General features: G+C 41.5%; 1 long non-coding RNA gene across 5 annotated transcripts in view; it reads right to left on the bottom strand.

The window, feature by feature from the left end:
• LOC147365388 (uncharacterized) overlaps nucleotides 1–14,188 on the bottom strand; it is a 57,194-nt gene that overhangs the window by 21,467 nt on the left and 21,539 nt on the right. For 4 of the 5 annotated variants that reach the window (XR_015135507.1, XR_015135499.1, XR_015135500.1 and 1 more), the window contains one exon: nucleotides 10,698–12,353. The exons of the other annotated variant lie outside the window; for it this stretch is intronic. This is a non-coding gene — a long non-coding RNA (uncharacterized LOC147365388). Of the gene's footprint in view, nucleotides 1–10,697; nucleotides 12,354–14,188 lie in introns of those variants that run through there. 5 annotated transcript variants of the gene reach the window in all.

Raw genomic sequence — 14,188 nt, 5'->3', positions numbered from 1 at the left:
AATTTTCATTCCAATCCCAAAGAAAGGCAATGTCAAAGAATGTTCAGACTACGGCACAAGTGCACTCATCTCACACGCTAGCAAAGTAATGTTCAAAATTCTCCAAGCTAGGTTTCAACAGTACGTGAACCATGAACTTCCAGATGTTCAAGCTGGATTTAGAAAAGGCAGAGGAACCAGAGATCAAATTGCCAACATCTGTTGGATCATCAAAAAAGCAAGAGTTCCAAAAACTTCGACTTCTGCTTTATTGACTATGCCAAAGCCTTTAACTGTGCAGATCACAACAAACTGTAGAAAATTCTGAAAGAGATGGGAATACCAGACCACCTGACCTGCCTCTTGAGAAATCTATATGCAGGTCAAGAAGCAACTGTTAGAACTGGACATGGAACAACAGACTGGTTCCAAATCAGGAAAGGAGTACGTCAAGGCTGTATATTGTCACCCTGCTTATTTAACTTATATGCAGAGTACATCATGAGAAACACTGGGCTGGAAGAAGCACAAGCTGGAATCAAGACTGCCAGAAGAAATATCAATAACTTCAGAAATGCAGATGACATCACCCTTATGGCAGAAAGTGAAGAAGAACTAAAGAGCCTCTTGATGAAAGTGAAAGAAGAGAGTGAAAAAGTTGGCTTAAAGCTCAACATTCAGAAAACTAAGATCATGGGATCCATCGCATCACTTCATGGCAAATAGATGGGGAAACAGTGGAAACAGTGAGAGACTTTATTTGGGGGGGCTCCAAAATCACTGCAGATGGTGACTGCAGCCATGAAATTAAAAGACACTTGCTCCTTGGAAGAAAAGTTATGACCAACCTAGACAGCATATTAAAAAGCAGAGACATTACTTTGCCAACAAAGGTCCATCTAGTCAAAGCTATGGTTTTTCCAGTAGTCATGTATGGATGTGAGAGTTGAGCTATAAAGAAAGCTGAGCACCGAAGAATGGATGCTTTTGATTTGTGATTTTGGAGAAGAGTCTTGAGAGTCCCTTGGACTGCCAGGAGATCCAACTAGTCCATCTTAAAGGAAATCAGTCCTGAATATTCATTGGAAAGACTGATGTTGAAGCTGAAACTCCAATACTTTGGCCCCCTGATGCGAAGAAGGATCTCATTTGAAAAGACCCTGATTCTGGGAAAGATTGAAGGTGGGAGGAGAAGGGGATGATAGAGGATGAGATGGTTGGATGGCATCACTGACTCAATGGACGTGAGTTTGAGTAAACTCCGGGAGTTGATGATGGGCAGGGAAGCCTGGCGTGCTGCAGTCCATGGGGTCTCAAAGAGTTGGACACAACTGAGTGACTGAACTGAATTGATCAGATCCACATCCATATTGAGAAAATATTCACTCACAATTAGATTCACATACGACCTTTACAAAGATCTCTAGATCCCTAAAAACCCCAATTCCTGCCTATTTTTCAACACCTCTTTTTTTTTTTTCCTGTCTTCTCTCATTCTACTGGGGCCTCCTTTCTGGGCCTAGACTATTCCAAATCCTTTCCAGTGGTTGTTCCCTCTGCCTGGACCTCTTTTTCCCCAGATCTTTGTATGAGTGGTGCAATCTCATGCCTCAGGCCACCATTGATTTCCTTAGGCTCTTTTCTACCCTCTTATCTAAAGTGGCCTCTCTGGACACTCTCTTTCATATCCTCCTGCTTATTTATTTTGATAACACAGCACACCCTGCAATTCTTTTGCTTATCTGTTCAGTACTATTATCATATTTTTTCTATTAGAACATAAGTCCCATTAGGCAAGGACCAAGTCTGACTTTTTACTGCTTTGTTCCCAGAGCTGGTACCTGGGAAGTACTCAATAAATGTTGTTTTATGAATAAAATGAACAGGCAACTTTGGGATTCATTGATCTCAGTATGTGGTCAGCTAGTATTTCCAGGATGGATGGTTATGTTCTAATTCCAATAATAGTTCTTTCAGGAAGTTACAGTCAGTTACTCGCCTAACTAGAGGTACCTACTATGATAGAAAGAAACCATCATCTACTCGGAAGGATCTTCTAATATATCAATACACACCTCAGTGAAGGGAGTATCAAGATCTCATTGGGCAAATTTGTCAAGTCCGAATCTTTCAATCTACACATCTTGCTTGTGTGTGTGTACACAAAGAGTTAGTTGTATCTGACTCTTTGTGGCCCCATGGATTGTAGCCCGCAAGACTCCTCTGTCCATGGGATTTCCCAGGCAAGAATACTGGAGTGGGTTACCATTTCCTCTTCCAGGGGATCTTCCCAACCCAGGGATTGAACCCGTCTCTTGTGTCTCCTCCATTGGCAGACAGATTCTTTACCTCTGAGCCACCTAAGAAGCCCCTAAACTGCTTGATTTTTTAAAAAGTAAATCCCAAATTCTCTAATCCAATTATAATGGTGCAGTTATGAGGAAGCATAGTTTATGCTGCTGCTGCTGCTAAGTTGCTTCAGTCGTGTCCAACTCCGTGCGACCCCATAGACAGCAGCCCACCAGGCTTCCCCGTCCCTGGGATTCTCCAGGCAAGAACACTGGAGTGGGTTGCCATTTCCTTCTCCAATGTATGAAAGCAAAAAGTGAAAGTGAAGTCACTCAGTCGTGTCCGATTCTTAGCGACCCCATGGACTGCAGCCTACCAGCCTCCTCTGTCCATGGATTTTCTAGGCAAGAGTACTGGAGTGGGGTGCCATAGTATAGTGTATAAGATTATTTAATTGGAAAGTACATCAAGGAAAAATCATTCTCCAATCTGTTTTGATAAGATACTGAGCTTAGGAATTATTCAGTCCCAAGAAATTCCAGAGGCTCCAGCACATGTTAATCTCAATGGTTTCATTGGACTCTGGCCATCTCAGACCGTAGATACCACTGCCTGCTTTAAATTTTTAAAATTCCACGTTTACAGCTCTTATGACCGTGATGCTGGTTCCTTTAAAGTGAGGATTCCCTCGGATTCTGGCATAAGAAAGCCATCAGAGGGCAAGGAGGTACATACTCCATGGGGAGGAGGAGAAATCTCAGAAACATAGGATATTAAAAATTTTGAAGTTTGAGTTTTTTAAGGATCAAAACATTTTCAGACTTTCCCTAAAAGGATAGAGGCCAAAGAGACTTTTCTGGTGGTCCAGGGGTTAAGAATGCACCTTCCAGTGCAGGGGATGTGGCTTCAAGCCTTGGTTGGGGAACTAAGATCCCAGCTACAGAGCTCAAGCATGGCAACAAAAGGCCACGTGTGTCTCAACAAAGACCCAACACAGCCAAATTAAAAAAAAAAATAGAGGCCAAACCAAAATTCATGTGTGTCTACATTTACATATTATTACTCTGTGAGATATATTTAAATAAATTTAAAAATTAGAGTGGAAGACTGAAAGTGGAGAGAGGTATCTTATATCCATTTACTTCATACCAAGAAACAAATTGGAAATCCCCAAATTGTGACTTTAATTTTGGCAGTCTTCTTCCTAGATTCTAATACAAGAGAAAGAATTTTTATACTCTAATGTTGGTGTAGATATGGAATAAATCCACCCAAGAGCTGATTTTTAACCTTGGTGATGTAATGACGGGATATCATTAAGTAGATTCTGTACTCTTTTTTCTTTTTTAATTGCTGACATTCTGGTAATGATAGACTGGCCAATTTAAACCAGTACACCCACTGAGGAAAATTAGAAGAGAAGAAGAAAATATTTTTAAGTGTCTGCTTGGAGGCATCTGAGAGGAATCAGAACAGCAAAGAATTCCCTGGCTAGAGGAGAGAGGCCAAGGAATGACCCAGCACATAGAGATGGTTTGCGCTGGGAACTTTGGACACTCTGAAGGAACTGGCTGAAAGGCTGAAGGTCACTTGTTGACAGTCATATTGGACTAAGGGGACCAACCTAATGCTCACCGAGGGAACCTCTGGTGAATTTTAAATTAAGATCCCAAAGGGAACGCTCTAGGAATAAGGGTGAATCAGAGTCAGAAACACCTTACAAGGAATGGAGCTCAACTTCAAATGAGCTCATCTCTGAAAATGATGGAGGTAAAACCAGCTGGTGACATTCCTCTCTAGAGGAAAGTATCACCCTAGACCTGAAGTATATTCCACAGTCAATGTGGCAAATACAACATTGGGTACCTAATTTAAAAAAAAATCCATGGGCGGCAGGTTTGGTGGAGAGTGGACGCATGTATGTGTGTGGCTGGTTCCCTTTGCTGTTTGCCTGAAACTATCACAACATTGTTTATTAATCAGCTATACCCCAATACAGGATAAAAAGTTTAAAAAAGTAGCCTAAAACATGATGAGACAACATGAAACAAACAAAATCAGAAACAACAAACCAAAGAAAGAGACCCACAGGAGCTTCAGATATGGGAATTATCTCTCATATCACTGTTCACCAAGTTCAGAGAGACAAATGAATAGACCAGTAATTTTTGTCAAGAGCTGTAAAGTATAAGAAAGAACCAAGCGGAAATCTTAAAATGGAAAAAGTTAGCAACTGAAATTAAGAACTCTATAGATGGATTGAACAAAGGCTTTGACACAGATGAAGAGAAAATCAGTGAAATGGCAGATAGGTCAGAGCAAATAATGCAGACTGAACTGTGAAGAGATAAATTAATGGACAACACACAGGCAATGGTAAATAAAAGATTCAATAAGAAGATATCACAGATTGAGAGAGAGAAAATGAGGCAAATGTAATGTTTGAAGAAAATAATGTGAAATTTTCAAAACTGATGACAGATAATAAGCCATACTGCTGCTGCTAAGTCGCTTCAGTCGTGTCCGACTCTGTGCGAACCCATAGACGGCAGCCCACCAGGCTCCCCCGTCCCTGGGATTCTCCAGGCAAGAACACTGGAGTGGGTTGCCATTTCCTTCTCCAGTGAATGAAAGTGAAAAGTGAAAGTGAAGTCGGTCAGTCGTGTCTGACTCTTAGCGACTCCATGGACTGCAGCCCACCAGGCTCCTCTGTCCATGGGATTTTCCAGGCATGAGTACTGGAGTGGGGTGCCATTGCCTTCTCCGATAATAAGCCATATATTAAACAAATCTTGCTGATCTCAAACAGATTATTTTTTAAAGAAAGAAAACCACACCTAGTTACATTATAGTATGACTTGTAAAATAAGATAAAAATCTTAAACTGATCCTGATTATAATACAGGCAACACTCAAGGTGCAACAATGAGACAGACAAGTGAGTTTAAGAGAAGCAATATAAAGTTATGTAAAACAAAAGACAAGGGAACATTATCTTTAAAGTGCTGCCACTTGTGACAACGTGGATGAAGCTCGAGGGCATCATGCTAAGTGAAATAATACCGATAGAGAAAGACAAATATTGTATGATCTCGATTATATATGGAATAAAAAATACAAAAATAAAATACCTAACCCAGAAAAAGGGGTCAAATTTGTGGTTGGGTGAGTGGAGGGAGGAATTGGAGGATGGTGGTCAAAAAGGATAATCTTTCAGTTTTAAGATATGTAAGTATTAGGGATGTACAACTTAACTAGAGTTTGCACTGCTGTATCATATATAGGAAAGTTGTTGAGAGACTAAGTGCTAAGAGTTCTCATCACAGAGAGAAATTTCTTTCCTTTATGTATCTATATTAGATGATGGATGTAAACTAAATCTCTTCTAATCATTTCACAAAATCTGCAAATCAAACCATTATGACATACACCTTAAACTTACACAGTGCTGTATGTCAATTATTTCTCAATAAAACTTGGGGAAAAATTCAAAATAAAAACAAAGAAAGAAGAGGGAAAAAAAGAATGTAGACCAAATAAGAGTAACAATGAATTATTTAGTAAAATAACAAATCCCAATAGAGCAGTAATTGTGTATAAGGCAATGAGACAATTAATAGTCAAACATCCTTAAACTCTTATTTAAAAAAACTATGTTTATAAGAATTATCTACATAAATCCAGAAATGTTGAAAGGAAAAGGTGAATTAAGAAATATAATGTAAATATCAATGAAAAGAAAGTAGGTATAGCTTTATTAATATCAGATATAGTAAACTATATCCATGAAGGGGGATACAATAATGATAAAATGTACATTTTGTTAGAAAGATAGGACACCCCTAAATTTGTATTCACCTTAAGAATATGACCAAATATAAAGCAAAAATTGACAGAACTAAATAGGAACGGTCAAAAATATTATTTTACTGAAGTTTTAGAAGTTTTGTAACTGATAGAACAAGTAGACAAAAATCAGTAAGAACACAAAAGCCTGCAGCAACTTGATTAAGAAATAATCTAATGAACCACATGGAGCATTCAACAACTGCAGGGTACATCCTCTCTCCAAGCATGTATGGAGAAGGTGACCAATCACATACTGTCAAAAGCAAGTCTCAAATTTTTAAGGACTTAAGTCATATAGCATATGTTCTCTGACAATACTGCAGCTGAGATCAGCAACAAAATATACTCCACATATGTGGAAATTTAGAAACATGCCTCTAAATAATCCCTGTTTCCAGGAAGAAATCACAATAAAAATCAGAAAATACTTTGGACTGCATGAAATGAATGAAAATGCCATGTTAAAGTCGGGGGAGATTGCCTTGATTTTAAAATGTTGGACATTGTCTATCGACTTTCTATTATAGAGGAGTTAATTTAATTCTAAAATCTTATGTCCCCCTCCTCACTCCCAGTATATCCTTTCTTGCTACTCCCATCTTCCCAAATAGTTATAGCATACTTTGTTTAAATTAATGTTTGCTATTTATATTATTTTGGCTAAATATTTCTCACATAATATGAATGAATAGGTGTTGCCTTCAAAGCAAACCAGTCTTCACCTGTTATCTCCCCAACTGACTTTCTCATACCTTTACCGTCCTCAACCCTCCTGCTAGCCACCGACATCCCCTAACAGTTAAGCAGTTACAAATCTCCACAATCCAGACTGCCAGGACAGGAGCTTCCCTGATGGCAACACAAGGTGGAAAAGAGCTGTCTCTGCAATATTGCAAGACGGTAAGAGCAAAGCTCAGGAATGCACAAATGAAATAGTGTTAAAGAAAAAAAGAAAAAGAAACCAGTGCTCTCAAAGTGGAGGGGAATAGTTTCTTTTTGGCTAACTGTCAGAGTGCAGAGTAGAAAAGACTGGGAATTGAGCATTCTAAATGATTTTGGAACAGGAGAAAAGTGAGAGTTCAAAACTGTCTTATTTTCCTTATTTTCAATTCGAAGGAATACAAAAGAAAAAGAAAGAGGGAAGGAAGAAAAGAGAAAAAAACAGGAAAGGAAAGGGGGAGAGGGAAGGAGGGAAGCAGCAGTTCCTAGGAGACAAATCCATCGCTTAAGGAATGTTCCCCAGGATGCAAGCATGTGCTTATGAATGTGAGTAGGTGGCTTTCTTTCTTCTGTGACCCCCTAGGAGACATCCTTCTTTTGCAGTAAGTGCAGGGGGTCATAGATAAAGAGAAGAAAGAAAGAATCCTGTCTGCCAGAGCAGTTGGGGAGGAAGAAAGCCACTGTCTTCATTAAGAACCCTTGAGCAGGATAAACATGTTTTGGGTGTCCTGAGATCCTGGTTAGAAGCCAAAACGCATTTTCCAACAGAAGCGGTGGAAATCTATAGCTTTATGAAGAACATGGGGTAAATTAATGAAGAGAACACAGATATCATCTAAAAAAACAGGAGTTACGGTTTTATTTTTCTCCTGTTTAAATGTGTAGATTCCTATGGAAGGGCTGAAAAATTGAATGAGCATTCATTTTTTTCATCATTTAAACAGGTATTTATAGAATGGGCTTCCCTGATAGCTCAGTTGGTAAATAATCTTTCTACAATGCAGGAGACCCTAGTTCGATTCCTGGGTTGGGAAGATCTGCTGGAGAAGAGATAGGCTACCCACTCCAGTATTCCTGGGCTTCACTTGTGGCTCAGTTGGTAAAGGATCCGCCTGCAATGTGGGAGACCTGGGTTCGATCCCTGGGTTGGGAAGATGCCCTGGAGAAGGGAAAGGCTACCCATTCCAGTATTCTGGCCTGGAGAATTCCATGGACTGTATAGTCCATGGGGTTGCAAAGAGTTGGACATGACTGAGTGACTTTCACTACTGAAGACTTAGTGCTGAGCTAAAGCCAGAGTTTTCTCAAAATGAACTTGGTTGGAGTCTATCTGAGGACACAGATATAGAAAGGCAACAAAAACAGTGCAATAAGGTGAAATTGGGTGGATGCAGGGTGGATGGATGGGATGGTTTTGGAGTGACTGTCATCTGTAATCACATCTACAGCATAAGGAGCTTTGGCCCTGTAACTATGGGAAATGTTTTAAGTCCAAGCTTCTAAAAGACCTAACTAGGATACAAACTTAACATTGTTGCTCTTTTGAGACCCCCACAGACTATATAGCTCATCAGGCTCCTCTGTCCATGGAATTTTCCAGGCAAGAATACTGGAGTGGGTTGCCATTTCCTTCTTCGGGATATCTTCCTGATCCAGGGATCAAATCCATATCTCCTGCATTGGCATGCAAGTTCTCTTCCACTGAACCACCTGGGAAGGCCATAAATTTAACATTGCTTCTATACTACTTGTTAATATAGAGACATGAGTCAACCATACGCATTTTTGCTAAGACTTCTGATTTTTACCAGTTGTCTTGACACTCAAACTATTTTTATTTCTTTGCTTTCTACATTGCCATCTAAAAAGGTGCCAGTGCACACATCTGCTTTGCTCTACTTCTGATCCATTATGCAGTGTTGCCTCAAAATATGACTCGGCAATTCAAGACGAGTTCATGGTGGGAAGGCTGGGAACTGCTTTTTCAAACTTGCTTTCAGAAAACACCATCCAAAGGGAACTAGCCAAGTCCAGCTTTTGATCAAATTTTAATGATCACACTGATACAAACCACTTTCAGTTCCTGATCTATTTCCCAGGATCTTTCCTGCAATTAATCACCAGCTGAATGGATTCTGGGGCTCCAGGCCAAAGTGAAAACACTCTGAGGCTTGCAAGCGTCTCAACAGTTTGTGCAGGGACATTACAGAGCACTTTTATTAGCTCTGACTCACCCTGGGCTGTCTCCATAGCCTGAAGTTGGGCTGCCTGTTACCTTTGTTTTCTTCAGTTTCTATGGAAACCACCCGAAGGGGCTCTGGAAGCTTCTAGTATAGGCCTCCTCTGTCTTTTGGTACTTCCCTTGAAAATCCGAGGTGGCGTCCATCTGTCTGTTAGTGTTCCGACGAGACGGCATTCTTGGGGTCCCCTACTCCAGGGTGGCACTTGTTCCCTTCAGTGATAGGGAAGGTGACATTGTGGTGACCTGAACACTGTGGCTGCCTCTAGAAGCAGCTCTTGGGATTTGAACCTTGGAAAAGACCCTGGTGCTGGGAAAGATTGAGGGCAGGAGAAGAAGGGGTCAACAGAAGATGAGATGGCTGGATGACATCACCGACTCAAAGGATAAGAATTTGAGCAAACTCTGGGAGATAGACGAGCCTGGCATGCTGCAGTCCGTGGGGTCACAGAGAGGCAGACACGACTTAGCGACTGAACAAGGAACCAGGCAGTTAACTGACTTCCCTGTAGGTTGGCTGGACAAGTGAAGTGAAGCAGAAAACTGAGGTAATTTTCTGGGAGTGTCAGCCTAGAAATAAATACAGATAAGCAACCTAGCTTCAACTTTCTGGACCTTTCAATAAAAGAATTTTAGCCCAAATGATCAGGAGAATTGCCTCCACTTGACGCTGTGTGTGTGATGGCTTCAGGCAGTCCATCCTCCCACCCCACCCCCGATCAGACATATCGACCCGCAGGCATTTTTATAAGAGTGCTCGATGGAAGAAGCACTTCCTGATTTCCCCATCTTCCGTTATAGTCCAGTAAGGGAGAGATAATCACTCCTTTTTTTTCTTTTGCAAGCCAACGCTTGTGCTTGGTCACAGCTGGAAACTGTAACAAGCAGGGTGGAGGAAGTCAGGTCCTAGTCACAGCTGATGGGTGAAACTGCACAATGAATGGCTCCTAAAGATGCTCCAGGTTGCTAAGAAACCAGCTAATGTTTGTGGACGAGCTAAGTGCAGGTGGGCTGTCCGAAGCGAGCCCCAATTCCTCCCTGGGTCTGGGTAGTTCCAGGGGTGGGGTAAGGGGCAGGGGGGCGTTTTGTTTCCTTGGCAGCCCATCTGCTGAGGTCATGAACAGGTCCTACTCTGGCCTGCCTGCCCTCCTAGCCTTGTGGGTGGTCTTTCATACATTCAGCTACACAACGCAGCCCACCCCCTGCTTAAGGCCTCTGCCAGAGTATTTATTAGGAACTCTGTCTCCTTGGAAGACTAAACAGTTAGGACTTTATAATTAAAGACTTCACTAGTTTCCTACTGCAAATTTCCATGGCTAATGGGGCAGAGGCTTGCATTATTCATGACATCAGAATGCGTACTGTCAATCAATCTTAGCCATCCTCTTATAGCCAGGTGCCCACCACATCCCCTCTTCCCCACAAGTCTGCAAGCAGAAGAGGAGTGGCTGGAGCCCAAGTTAACAAAAGAGATTCCCAGGATCTCCATATTGGCTTACATGAATTCATAATTTGGCTAAAACTAGTCTGGGAAATGTAACAAGTCTAACATCCATTTATCATTAATTGTCTGCTTGTCTGAGTTCATCCCATAAGTAAACGGGGCCTTCCAGCAGACAAGGCTGGACTTTCTCCATGGCTGCTCTTTCAAGATTGTCACAAGGGAGTATTTTAAAAGCTCTTCAGGGCAGACGAATGGAAGCCCTTAGAGAGAAGGGGTTGAGTGATGTGCTGAGAGCTGCCAAGGGAACCTGGCAGAATATAATCTTGAGATGAGAAATAGTTTTCCTAGAAAGAGCCATTCTGTAGCCCAGTTTGAGGAAAAACTTTCTTTCCTAATTTTCTACTGCATGAGAATTAACAATACTAAACAGCTCATATTTGGTACAACCCTGTGTTCTGGAATAGTCTAAACACCTTAAATGCAATTATTTACTCCTTGTACAGTAGCTCCCCATCTTGGCTGGCAAGTGTTGTAGCTGGAACATGGCTGCCCAGCCTGTGACTACATTTCCCAGGCTCCCTTGAGCCAGGTGGGCTCACATGTCTACGCCTTCACTAACGGACCCTGAGCGAGAGTTAACCACACTCAACTGGAGCTGCCTCCTCCATGTTCTTCTCCCCTTTCCTGTTGGTTAAGTTGATACAGATTGTAATAGTCTTAAAATCCACGAATTGCTATCAGACCTGGTGCCTAAGCCACCCACCAACCCAAGCACCTGCCCTCGATGGTCTCATAGCAGAGAAATAAACCACTTATTCCTTAACAGACCACATTATAAGGATCCTTGTTGGGAAACTTATATTAGAAAGCCTAGCAAACTTTTCAGCTACTCTCCAAAGCTTTTTCTTTTAAAATTAACTCCATTTTACTGATGATAATACTACAGTTCAAAGAAGTTAGTCATACTGTTAATAATTAGCAACACTGGTATTCAAACCCAGGTTTTCTGATAATCTCTAATTATAGGGGTCAGAACAGTGGTTCCTTTGGGTAGAGTGGATTGGCTGGGAGGGTCATGAGGGAGACTGCTGGCCCCCCTTTATTTTGTAGGAGAAAGGTGCTTAGATTAGTAATTAACATTCAGACAACATTTTATCATTATACAAAGCACTTTCACACAATTAGCTCATTTAAACCTCATGAATACCTTGTATATTGTACAGATGATGAGACTGAGGTCTGGACAAGTTAGATGTCTTGAACATGGTTAATAAGAATCAGCTCTTGGCTTCAAACACAGGTTGTCACTCGAAATCCTGTAATGCTTCATTATATGCATGCTGAAGCAACTCTTTGAGGTGTAAATTACAAAAAGCAACTTATACTAGCCTAAGCAACAAGCAAATACCCTTTGCCCCACCATACACCGCTCCTCCATCTGTCTGTCCGTGCAAGTAAAGTAGGCTGGGTGCTGGGCTGCAGAACTGGCCAAAGCAGCAAGAGTGTCATCAGAGTTCTTGTTCTCTCGCAGCGTCCATTGTCTTCCTCCGCACGAATGGAGGAAAATGAGGCCAAAGGCAGCTCTAACCTATAGCTCCCTATGGGAAAAAATGTCTCCTTTTCCCATAGGGCAAAACTGAGTTCTTGCCTACTTCTTTAATATATCAGGAAAACCTCTGATTGGCCCAGCTTGGATCTGTTGCCTTTTCCATGGACCAATCATCGAGTCCAGAAAGATGGGGCGAGACATTGTGATTGGCAGTCCCACGACAACCACACGGAATGGTAGCAGCACAGGAACAAGTGTCCGTAGGAAGTGGAGGAAGGTGGATGCTGAAATCATATGTTAAAGGATGTTGGACACACAAAAACAGATCTGTTATACCATGTCTGCATTACAGAAAGGATTCAGCGGAAATCTGGCAGCAGCTTCCTTTAGTTTGGGAAACACTGTGTGTGTATATATTATATCTCTTGGTCTTACCATAGACATCCTCTTGTGCATCATGGTCCAAAGTGTTGCACTCCATAATGTGCCTATCCATTCAAAACCCTCTCGAGTACTTAGCAGTTCCCCCCTTTTTTAATTTTATTTTTTAATTGAAGGATAATTAGTTTACAGAGTTTTGTTGTTTTCTGGGCAGTTCCCTTTTAATTAAAGCCCCCTGCATATGTGCTCACAGTCCTGTCCCAGGAAGACAGAAGACCCTGATTTAAGAGAAGAGAGAGTAAAGCAATTGAACGCAGGTGTGGGGATCTCCGTGGAGATGGGGAAGAAGGATTGCATAAAACCCTTGGTTTTCTGTCTCCAGTGTTTGCTTCTCATTACTGTCTGAGGATCAAAATTTATTTTCACCACAGTCCCTTGTGTGGAAGGAAGGCTTTAACAAAATGTCAGACCTGCTGTTCTGTCCGCTCCTCAGGTGTGCAGAGGTTTTCGACTGCTCTCAGCCAAGCACTTGGTTACCCTGTGGGGCCAACTGCAGGACCACAGACATGAGTGTCACCGTGTCCAGGGCCAAGAAAGCAAGCAGTCAGAGCTGCCTGGCCTGGCGGAGACTGTCACCTCTCTAATCTGGCATGTGACCTTTCTAGCAACTTGTGACACGGTTCTAAGACGCTAGACATGTCTGTTCCATGCTTTGCATTAAGTTTAAAATTTTATACTAGGGAAAATTAAACCCATGGTCGGTCAGTTCAGTTGCTCAGTTGTGTCCAACTCTCTGCAACCCCATGGCCTGTGGTATGCCAGGCTTCCCTGTCCATCACCAACTCCTGGAGCTTACTCAAACTCATGTCCATTGAGTCGGTGATGCCATCCAACCATTTCATCCTCTGTCGTCCCCTTCTCCTGCCTTCAATCTTTCCCAGCATCAGGGTCTTTTCCAATGAGTCAGTTCTTCGCATCAGGTGGCCAAAGCACTGGTAGAACACAGATTTTACATTGACCTTGTATATACACACACAGACAGACACACACACACACACAGAGACAATATAACCAGAAGTATTTCTTGAAAACCACTGATGGATAAAGATGATGTGATGTATGTATATATACATATATACACACTCAGCCATAAAAAATGTATGAAATGATGCCATTTGGAGCAACATGGATGAACTTAGAGATGATCATACTAAGGGAAGTAAATCAGAAAGAGAAAGACAAATATTGATACCATATGACATTACTTATATGTGGAATCTAAAAAGTGACACAAACAAACTTACCTACAAGAAAAAAACAGACCTACATACACAAAGAACAGACTTGTGGTTGCCAAGGGGGAAGGTGGCAGGAATTAGTAGATGCAAACTATTATGTGTAGAATGAATATCTGTCAAGGTTCTACTGTATTACACAGGGAATTATATTCAGTATCTCGTAATGATCTACAATAGAAAAGAATCTGAATATATATATATATATCGGTTTGTGTGTTCAGTTACTTTCAATTCTTTGCGATTCTTTGGACTATAGCCCACCAGGATCCTCTGTACTTGGGAATTTTCAGGCAAGAATACTGGAATGGGTTGCCATTTCTTTCTCCAGGGGATCTTCCTGATGCAGGGATCAAACTTGTGTCTCCTGCATTTCAGGAAGATTCTTTACACGCTGAGTCATTGGGGAAATATATATATATGTAGGCTTTGAGATTCAACCA

The sequence above is a fragment of the Bos grunniens genome, chromosome 10, assembly GCF_055505025.1.
Source record: "Bos grunniens cultivar Pamir isolate PY7600 chromosome 10, Bosgru_T2T1.0, whole genome shotgun sequence".
NCBI lineage: Eukaryota > Metazoa > Chordata > Mammalia > Artiodactyla > Bovidae > Bos > Bos grunniens.
Note: the sequence above shows the minus strand (reverse complement) of the source record. Positions and strands in the feature narration are given on the sequence as shown.